Below are 9,495 nucleotides of genomic sequence, written 5' to 3'. Positions count from 1 at the left end.
ATTTTATGTTAAAATAATATATTTAATTTAATTATAGTAAATAATATTTTGTTTTATTACATTTAATATTTTATGTTAAAACAATATATTTAATTTAATTATAATAAATAATATTTTGTTTAATTATATTTTATTTTTTATATTAAAATAATAATATATTCAATTTAATCATAATGAATAATATTTTATTTAATTATATTTAATATTTTATTATTTGTATTTTATAATTTATGATTTACATATAATATTTTATATTTTATATTTGATTATTCTTTCTTTGTTCAATTCGTTGTTGCCCCTCCTTTTTTCTTCATTCGTTTCTCTGTCTGTTTCTTTCCCCTCTACGCAACAACCCTTTAAAACCAACTAGCAGAGTGTCCTCTTCAAAAGGGAGTTTCCGATTCTCCAGAAAGATCGAAAATCTCGCACGATTTTTGGGCCGTGTACACACACGATCGATAAGCCGCGGAGAGCGATGGAAAATATCGAACGAGCCGTCGCCTACAAGATATCCTATTTTTATTTCACGATCATCGGCGCGTCGACGACTTTACGACGCTTCCGGCTTGATCAGGTTTCTTTTTCTTTTCGAACGCGTCTCTTCTCGAGGCATCATCTCGACTGTAAACCACCGATAAGTGCCATCGCTAATCTCCCGAGAATTCGACAGATGTTTTATAATCCAAGAAATCAATTCCCCCATGTATCCAGTCCCTTTCTTTTCGAATATGCTTCGAGCGTAACGTATTCTGTTTCACAATCATCCTGGTAGCGTGCTTTGCTCTTCGACTAACTACGTTAGAAATAATTGTTTTATTACGCTCGTAATCGTATCTTACGTTTAAACGTAATTAATCACAGTTCAAAGGGATTGTAAATAAAATATTTGTTTCGTCCTTTCGTTCGTGCTTCGGCGTTGCACGTATTTAAAAACGAATCGAGACAACAGCAATGGCTCTGTCTCACGGTAGAAACGTTAATTTAAATCCTCCGTTGATCTTATTATTATATTATCATGTTATATTATTATATCTTATTGTTATATTATATTATTATATCTCGTATAATTTTATTAATCTTCCTTCAAATCAACTTTTCAACTGACACCAAAGGAAATTCACTGCTTTGTTTTCGAATAGCATTTTCATTTCATCTGTATCTCGCTCCGTTTCATTTTTAACCACTTGGCGGCTGGCAACTGATTGCGGACCATAACGAGTGACGATAACAAACCGTATACGAGAAATTCGTCGCTTTCTTTTTGAACTCGTCGGCGTGACATTACTGGATGGAAATTATTAAGAAATTATTGAATAAATTTAATGTTTGTTTTATTGGTTATACTTCTCAGTTATACTATTATACTAAAGTATACTATTATACTAAAGTTATACTATTATACTAAAGTATACTCAGTTATACTAAACTATTACTATGCTAAAGTTATAAAAAAACTAAACTACTACTATACTAAAGTTATACTATTATACTAAAGTATACTTATACTGAAGTATACTATTATACTAAAGTTATACTATTATACTAAAGTATACTATTATACTAAAGTATACTCAGTTATACTAAACTATTACTATGCTAAAGTTATAAAAAAATTAAACTACTACTATACTAAAGTTATACTATTATACTAAAGTATACTATTATACTCTAGTTATACTATTATACTCTAGTTATACTATTATACTAAAGTATACTATTATACTAAAGTTATACTATTATACTAAAGTTATACTATTATACTAAAGTATACTATTATACTAAAGTATACTAAGTAAAGAACTGAGAAAATACTGCAATTTTTGGGACAAAAAATCTTCGACGTGAGTGGCAAGAGATTAATTAATTCCTCTACTTCGAATTTCCTTCGTTAAAGTGATAGTAATAGAATAGAAAAGTAATATTATGCACAAAAGTATGTATAAAATATTCAGAGAAGACTAATAATTATAATACAATAACAAAGAAGAGTAATATTATAATATAATATAGAGTAATGATTATAATTATAATAACACGTATAAGAAGCAATTTGAATTCTATTTTTCTTAATTACGTTTGAATTCAATTCCATTTCTATTCTTCGATTTCTTTAATTACGTTTAAACTCAATTCAGGTTTAAACAATTGCCATCGATATTTCCTTCTCTTCGGAAAAGATCGGTGCCTTTCCGATTTTCTGCTTTTCATTTCTAAAAATATCAATCAAAACACACAGCACGAGTGTTGTCAAACTCTGCCAGTATATACGTCAAAATCGTACGTAATTGCGCGCAAGAGAATTGCCCGAAAAATATTTCTCTCGGCACGTAGCAACGAAAAAACGCGAGAGACGGGAGAAATGTGGATATTATTTTAAAAAGTAATCCACTTGATAGAGGAACGCTGAAGCAAATTGGCAGGCAGAGAGCGGCAAAGAGTTGATCGCCTCAAAAGAGAGAGAGAGAGAGAGAGAGAGAGAGAGAGAGAGAGAGAGAGAAAAGAAAAGGGAAGAAAATAAAAATGGTAAAAATGGTAAAAGCCCGGCGGTTGTTGGACGATTGATTATTTAGCCAGATGCGAGACGGCTTGATATCGAAATCTCCTTTTAATCGGTAATCGAGTGACGTTATCGGGAACGAAGTATTGACTTGGCACGGTACTTCTCTGTGTTTCTTCCTTTTTTCCCCCTTTTTTCCTTTCCCCTGTGTTCCCCCCCCCCCCCTTCCCTCAATCAATTCTCTGGCGACCGTATCCGCCCAATTCACCGACAATTTTCTATTCCTCTCTCTGTTTCTCTCTGTCTCTGTCTCTCTCGTCACGCTTTACGGTCCTCTTTCAAATCGAACTTCTGCTTCTTCCTGATTTCTCAGGGAAGGAAATCTTCTCTTCGTTCCCTGTTTACTTTGCGCTGTAACTTTTTAATCGAGTCGCTCCGAAATACAGAAAAATATACCGACACGACATGTAATGTAATATGGCCGTAAAAAAAAATTTAAGACCACTGTGTGTATGTATATGTAGAGTTTCTTCCCACCGATTTCTCTTTTTTTAATAAAACATCGAAATGTAAGAACGAAACTAATTTATAAATTCAAGCTCAAGTTCGGACACGATCTTTCTTCATTACGTTTTAAACAATTAATTGATTAATTAAAAATAAATAAAATAAAATAAAAAATAAAATAAAATAAAATGCTTATTTTTTGAAAATAAAATAAAATGAAATACTTATTTTTTGAAAATAGAATAAAATAAAATACTTATTTTTTGAAAATAAAATAAAATAAAATACTCATTTTTTGAAAATAAAATAAAATAAAATACTTATTTTTTGAAAATAGAGTAAAATAAAATACTTATTTTTTGAAAATAAAATAAAATAAAAAATTTATTTAATTAATCAAATTATTTCTTTATAAATATTAAATATTAAATATTAATAAATATATTATATATTATATTATTTATTTAAATAATTATATATTAATAAATATTAATAAATAACAATAAATGTTAAATAAATATTAAAAAATTACGGAATTATTTTGACTGAAACAAGTGATTTTTGTATTAAGAAGGGAACCTTTGAAAATGTCAAAATCCATTGTTTAATTCAGCAATGACGATGTTTCCATATCTCTTTGAACGAGGGCCATTTGCTCCATTCCCGCCGAGGGGATATCGAGCGATACATCACCCCAGACACGCTGTGTCCTCATCTCCTTTTGTCCTTCCGGCGTCCATCCAATTAGGACTTGACCCATTTTCCCCGATTTGGGCGATTCGCGGCCGATTGTTCGACGTGTACCGCGAAACACGACGCCCGGAGATCGATGAACCAAACGCGCTGACCTATTGTAAACTGGCGAGATTAACAGCTCCCAGCTTCCAGGGGCGGAGAGGGGGATGGTTGCGAGCTCGAACAAAGCAGAAAATGCTCCGTCGGCTTTCCATCGATCTCCTTACTCCCGCGTGAATTTCTTAATCGGTCAGTAAGCTTTCGAGTGGTTAAAATGATGGAAAGTTGGTCGCTCCGCTAATTCTGAGTAACAAATTTAGAATATATATATATATATATATTTTTTTTTAAATATATATATATTTATATTTTTATATATATATTTATTTTATATATATTCATTTCTGAACGTACAAATTTTTCGAAAAATCGGTAATATTTGAACTATTGCAATTTCGTAACAGTGCTTACAATTATCGAAAGTTGATCGTTCTGAGTTAATTGAATAAGTGACATATAACAAATTTTGAATATATATTCATTTTTGAACGTATAGATTTTGACAAACACAAACACATTTTTCGAAAAATCGGTAATATTTGAACTGTTGCAATTTCGTAACAGTGCTTACAATTATCGAAAGTTGATCGTTCTGAGTTAATTGAATAAGTGACATATAACAAATTTTGAATATATATTCATTTTTGAACGTATAGATTTTGACAAACACAAACACATTTTTGGAAAAATCGGTAATATTTGAACTGTACTGTTGCAATTTCGTAACAGTACTTTCGAGTGTTTACAATTATCGAAAATTGATCGTTCCGAGTTAATTGAATAAATGACATATAACAAATTTTGAATATATATTCATTTTTGAACGTACAAATTTTGGCGAACACAAACAAATTTTGTTCGAAAAATCGGTAATATTTGAACTGTACTGTTGCAATTTCGTAACAGTACTTTCGAGTGCTTAGAAATATCGAAAGTTGGTCGCTCCGCTAATCGCGACTAACAAATTTAAAATATACAGGGTAGAATATACTGAAAAACCGGAGAATATACTTAAAAAAGTCATGATTTGTTCACTTTCCAAATGATGGTCATTTGAGGGATGTTGTTTTTCAAAAAAAAAAAAAGATCCATTAATCATATTTCCAAATAAAATAATAAAAAATTGAAAAACAAACACACGCGTTTGCAAAAGTTATTTTTGTTTCGTATCATTCGGTCTTTCAATGACCACCCTGTACATATTCAACGCGAACAAATTTCTCGAAAAATCGGCGATGTTTGACGATCTTGTAAATGTGTTTGAAAATATCCCGGATATCGCATGATGGTTGAACACGTTGATTCGTCTTCACCGACGAATGAAGAAATGAAGAGTGAGCGACGAAACGAGATCTCGTTCGAGCTTAACGGAGATTTACAAGCCGAACGTGGCGGCGTTATCCCCAGGGAGGGGCTCTTTCCGCGAAGAAGAAAAAGGCGAGACGATGTTCCTTCAGGGTAGTCAGCGCCTCGAGAGTGAGACGCGAGCCTCCAGTTTTCCTGTCGGCGACGCGGGGAAAAAAAAATCGCGCCAAGATTCGAGTAACAAGGTGCCTGTAGCAAAGGCGACGACACATTTGGGGGATGCTCGTTCGAAGATTTGCCCCGAGACGCCGATGCCACCGAGGCTCATTGTCAGACAAACGTCGCTCGACGTGGAAACACGAGGGACGTTTCGTTAGATTAAAGCAAGCGAGACGCCCTGAGAATTTTTCCACCTCTTCGAGTATAAAAAAGTGTATCACCTTAGAGAAAGACAAGTGATACTGGTTGCAACAACCCTTGTAAAAAGAAGTATCCCATAATTGTTCAATGTCAATTTCTTCGTTCCGTCTGTTGAAAGTTTATCCCTCTTTCTTGCCCCCCCCCAAATTTGCATTAATTTGATCGATTAATTTGCATTAATTTGATCGATTAATTTACATTAATTTAATCAGTCAATTTATTACATTAGAATCACACAATCACAATCTAATAATTATCAAACCACGATGACGATTGCTTCCGCACAGCCAGCCTTCCTTTATCTCTCAATCTGTAAAGAATTCAAGTCATTCGTAAATACATTCCTTTGTGATTATTCAGAGATATCTCAATGTCGATGAATTCGTTGCTCGAGTAACAACATCGTCGATCAACCATCATAAATTGTATACAAGCATTGTTTCCTTTAGAACCTTGTAATTCATTCTCTTCTTCTCGCGAATGGCTGAAAAAAGAAGAAGGTAAAATTTCCAACCAACTCTCTCTCTCTCTCTCTCTCTCTCTCTCTCTCTCTCTCTCTCTCTCTCTCTCTTTCTTTCTTTCTCTCTCTCTCTCTTTTTACTGAATTAAAACAGGAATGAAACGGCACAAAGTCGCGCGACAGTAAAATGGACAAGTAAAATGGTAACAGAGTCGCGCGACAGTTTCCCTTATTCCTCTTCGAGATACGCTGGACCAGTTTGAAGTATCGATCCGCAACAACAGACGAGTCGTACCTATCGAAAGGCTTACGACGTTTATTCTTCCTTTTTTCCCCTACTCCCCTACTCTTCCTACCGTCGAGCACATCCCCCCCTCTTGCCCCCCGGTCGCATTCGAGTTGTGAAGTGGTTATCTGTCTGCAGCTATCTTCTTTCTGTCTCTCTCTCTCTCTCTCTTTCTCCCTTTCTCTCATTGTTCCCTTCCTTTGGAAGCTGAAATGATTCCTTTCGTTAATGTTTTGAAATATCTGGCCCACGGTCCTTTATCTGGAAAAATCAGCGAGTCAGTCTCTATTCCTGTTATTCCATTATCGTTAACCTCTTGCGCTAGTAACTAATTGCGGACCGTAACGAGTGACCGAAGCCGTATACAATAATTCGTCTTCTGTTTTGAACTAACTGACCTTAAACCTGAGACAATAAACTTAACCTTAAACCTAACCTAAAAACTGAGACAACAAACTGAACCTTAAACCTAGCCTAAAACCTGTGACAACAAACTTAATCTTAAACCTAATCTAAAACCTGAGACAATAAATTTAACTTTAAACTTAACCTGAGACAATAAGCTGTACCTTAAACCTAGTCTAAAACCTGAGACAATAAACTTAATCTTAAACCTAATCTAAAACCTGAGACAATAACCTTATACCTAACTTAAGACCTGAGACAACAAACTGAACCTAAAACCTAACCTAAAAACTGAGACAACAAACTGAACTTTAAACCTCACCTAAAACCTGAGACAACAAACTTAATCATAAACCTAATCTAAAACTTGAGACAATAAATTTAACTTTAAACTTAACCTGAGACAATAAACTGAACCTTAAACCTAACCTAAAACCTGAAACAACAAACTAAATTTTAAACCTAACCTAAAACCTGAGACAATAAACTTAATCTTGAACCTAATCTAAAACCTGAGACAATAAACTGAACCTTAAACCTAACCTAAAACCTGAGACAATAAAATGAACCTTAAACCTAACCTAAAACCTGAGACAATAAACTTAATCTTAAACCTAATCTAAAACCTGAGACAGTAAACCCTTACAAAGCTTGAAGCCTCTACTTTTGAAGCGCGTCGTTCATTTTGCTCTAAAATGCTGTCATGTCACGTAACAGCGAAGATAAATTGTACAAATTGTTCATAGTACGTAAAAACATTGAAAGATTCCTTTCGTGACGGATGAATTTTTTTTTTCGACGATGGATTTAAAGATTGAAGGCCTTTTTGAAAACTTGATGTACGATGTTCTTTCTCCATTTTACTTCACCTCGAGTTACTATCATCATCTACAACGATGAGATATAATCTTTAAATTTGTCTCCATTGTCGGCAAAATAAAACCATGAAAAAAAATTATCCAATACTGTAGAAAAATGTTGAAAAATTAGAAAATTGTCACGGCAAGAAAGAAACTAAATAAATCGCAGAAGAAATTACAACGTGTTGATTGCTACGATATCCATTACTGACGATTTCCTCCATTTTTAGATATTTTAGAATAATTGAAACGAGATGAATATTAATTATTGTTATTAACTATGAATTTTAACAAACATAAATAACTAGATAGTATTGATGAAAAATTGTTAACTTTTACTTATTTATTATCATTATTGTCACGCGAAATTTCCGCTATTTTCATCTATGATACAATATTTAATCCAATAATATTTAATTTAATATATAATTAAATACAATATATAATATTTAATAATAATAAATAATAATAAATAATTAATAATAAATAATATTTAATTTAATATATAATTAAATATTTTATTTAAAATATTTAATTTCCATAAGACACGTACTAATTTTATTAGTGTCAGAGCTTGTATTTTATTTCATTGTAATATCTTATGAAAATTAAATGTTTTGTAGACGTATTTTCATAAACGAACTGTGAAAATTTCGCGTGGCAGAGTCGACGTGTTGAAAAAAGAAAAGAAAAATTTATGAAAGTCATCAAATGGACGAATACTCCCGTTGAAACAAAAGTTGAAGCAAGGCTGTAACTTATTGTTAGTTAACGACTGACTTATACTACTCACGATCAATTAATAAACTGTTGTCTCTTCCGCAAGAAAATTTCAGTTATACCGGAGGGAGGAATTAATTATCTAGATCCACAGGCGCGCGATTTTCTCTTTTCCCCGGTGAATTCGCGATGGGAGAAAAATTCGTCGTGTCCACGCGATTACGCTTTACTCGTAATACGAAAGAAACATCACAGTTGGGAAACAACACAGTAACGAGAGACAGAGAGAGACTGCTGGGTTAGCGAGCGTATTACGCGTGGCAGCGAGTGAGGAAAGGGGCCACGAAACATGATTCATTTCCTGCGAATCAAATTCGTGTGGATATCACAGACGCGGATAGAGACGCGTAACGACTACACACGTGTGTTACACGTCGTTTCGCTTGTGTGGGATGAGGTATTTAATGACTCACGCGTTTAATCGTTATTTTCGTGTCGACCAGACGACCAATTAGTCGAACGAACACTTCTTATCACGGCGATCAATGGTAATTAGTAATTACGTCTTGGCGTTCGTGCATGCGATACACGGTTTTTTTTTTTTTGTTTTCTTTTTTTGCATGTACATTGTTACGCTCGTGCCGTTTACGCGATGGTAACGAAGGGAATGAAGTTGTTCGAATTTTCAAAAGAATCAAGGGCCAAGCAATAATTTGTCGCGTCGCGGGCACTTCAATTTGTAACTTGAAACTAAAGAACGTAGTGTATTATAATCATCGAAATCAGAGACACAGCTCGGAAATTTGGGAAATAAGGAAAAAAAGAAAAAAGAACTTGATGTATATTGATGTTTTAATTGTTATTGGATATCACAGAATTGAAGTTAATTTTAATTCACTGAAACAGTAATTCGATGACTGTCGTTGTTTGATATTTTCTTTGACAGCTAAATGCGTTTCCGTATTTCGTCATTCGCGTGAACATAATCGTTTGTTCAATAAATTTTCAACAATCAGGTCTGTCAATGTCACCAACAGTTTCGTTATTGATCGCAAATAAAATGAAACGAGGCTGAATATCGATAAAGAAATGAAAATGTAGTAACAGTAAATTGAAATAAAAATTGTAAAAGAAGATTGAAAATTTTCAACAGTCAAGTCTAACGATGTCATGAATCTAACAGTTTCGTTATTGATCGCAAATAAAATGAAGAGAGGCTGAATAATTAAGAAAAAATAAA

General features: G+C 33.2%; 1 long non-coding RNA gene across 1 annotated transcript; it reads right to left on the bottom strand.

Annotated features, from left to right (window-relative positions):
• Positions 1-5,764: 5,764 nt before the first annotated feature.
• LOC122533903 lies at positions 5,765-8,525 on the bottom strand. The gene is made up of 3 exons (XR_006307792.1): positions 8,329-8,525; positions 6,280-6,477; positions 5,765-6,008 (listed from the first exon to the last, which is right to left on the bottom strand). It is a non-coding gene; the product is annotated as an uncharacterized LOC122533903 (long non-coding RNA).
• Between the last annotated feature and the right edge of the window lie 970 nt (positions 8,526-9,495).

This window comes from Frieseomelitta varia, unplaced genomic scaffold (genome assembly GCF_011392965.1).
Source record: "Frieseomelitta varia isolate USP_RPSP 00005682 unplaced genomic scaffold, Fvar_1.2 scaffold_560, whole genome shotgun sequence".
NCBI lineage: Eukaryota > Metazoa > Arthropoda > Insecta > Hymenoptera > Apidae > Frieseomelitta > Frieseomelitta varia.
This window is presented reverse-complemented; position numbering and strand designations above follow the sequence as displayed.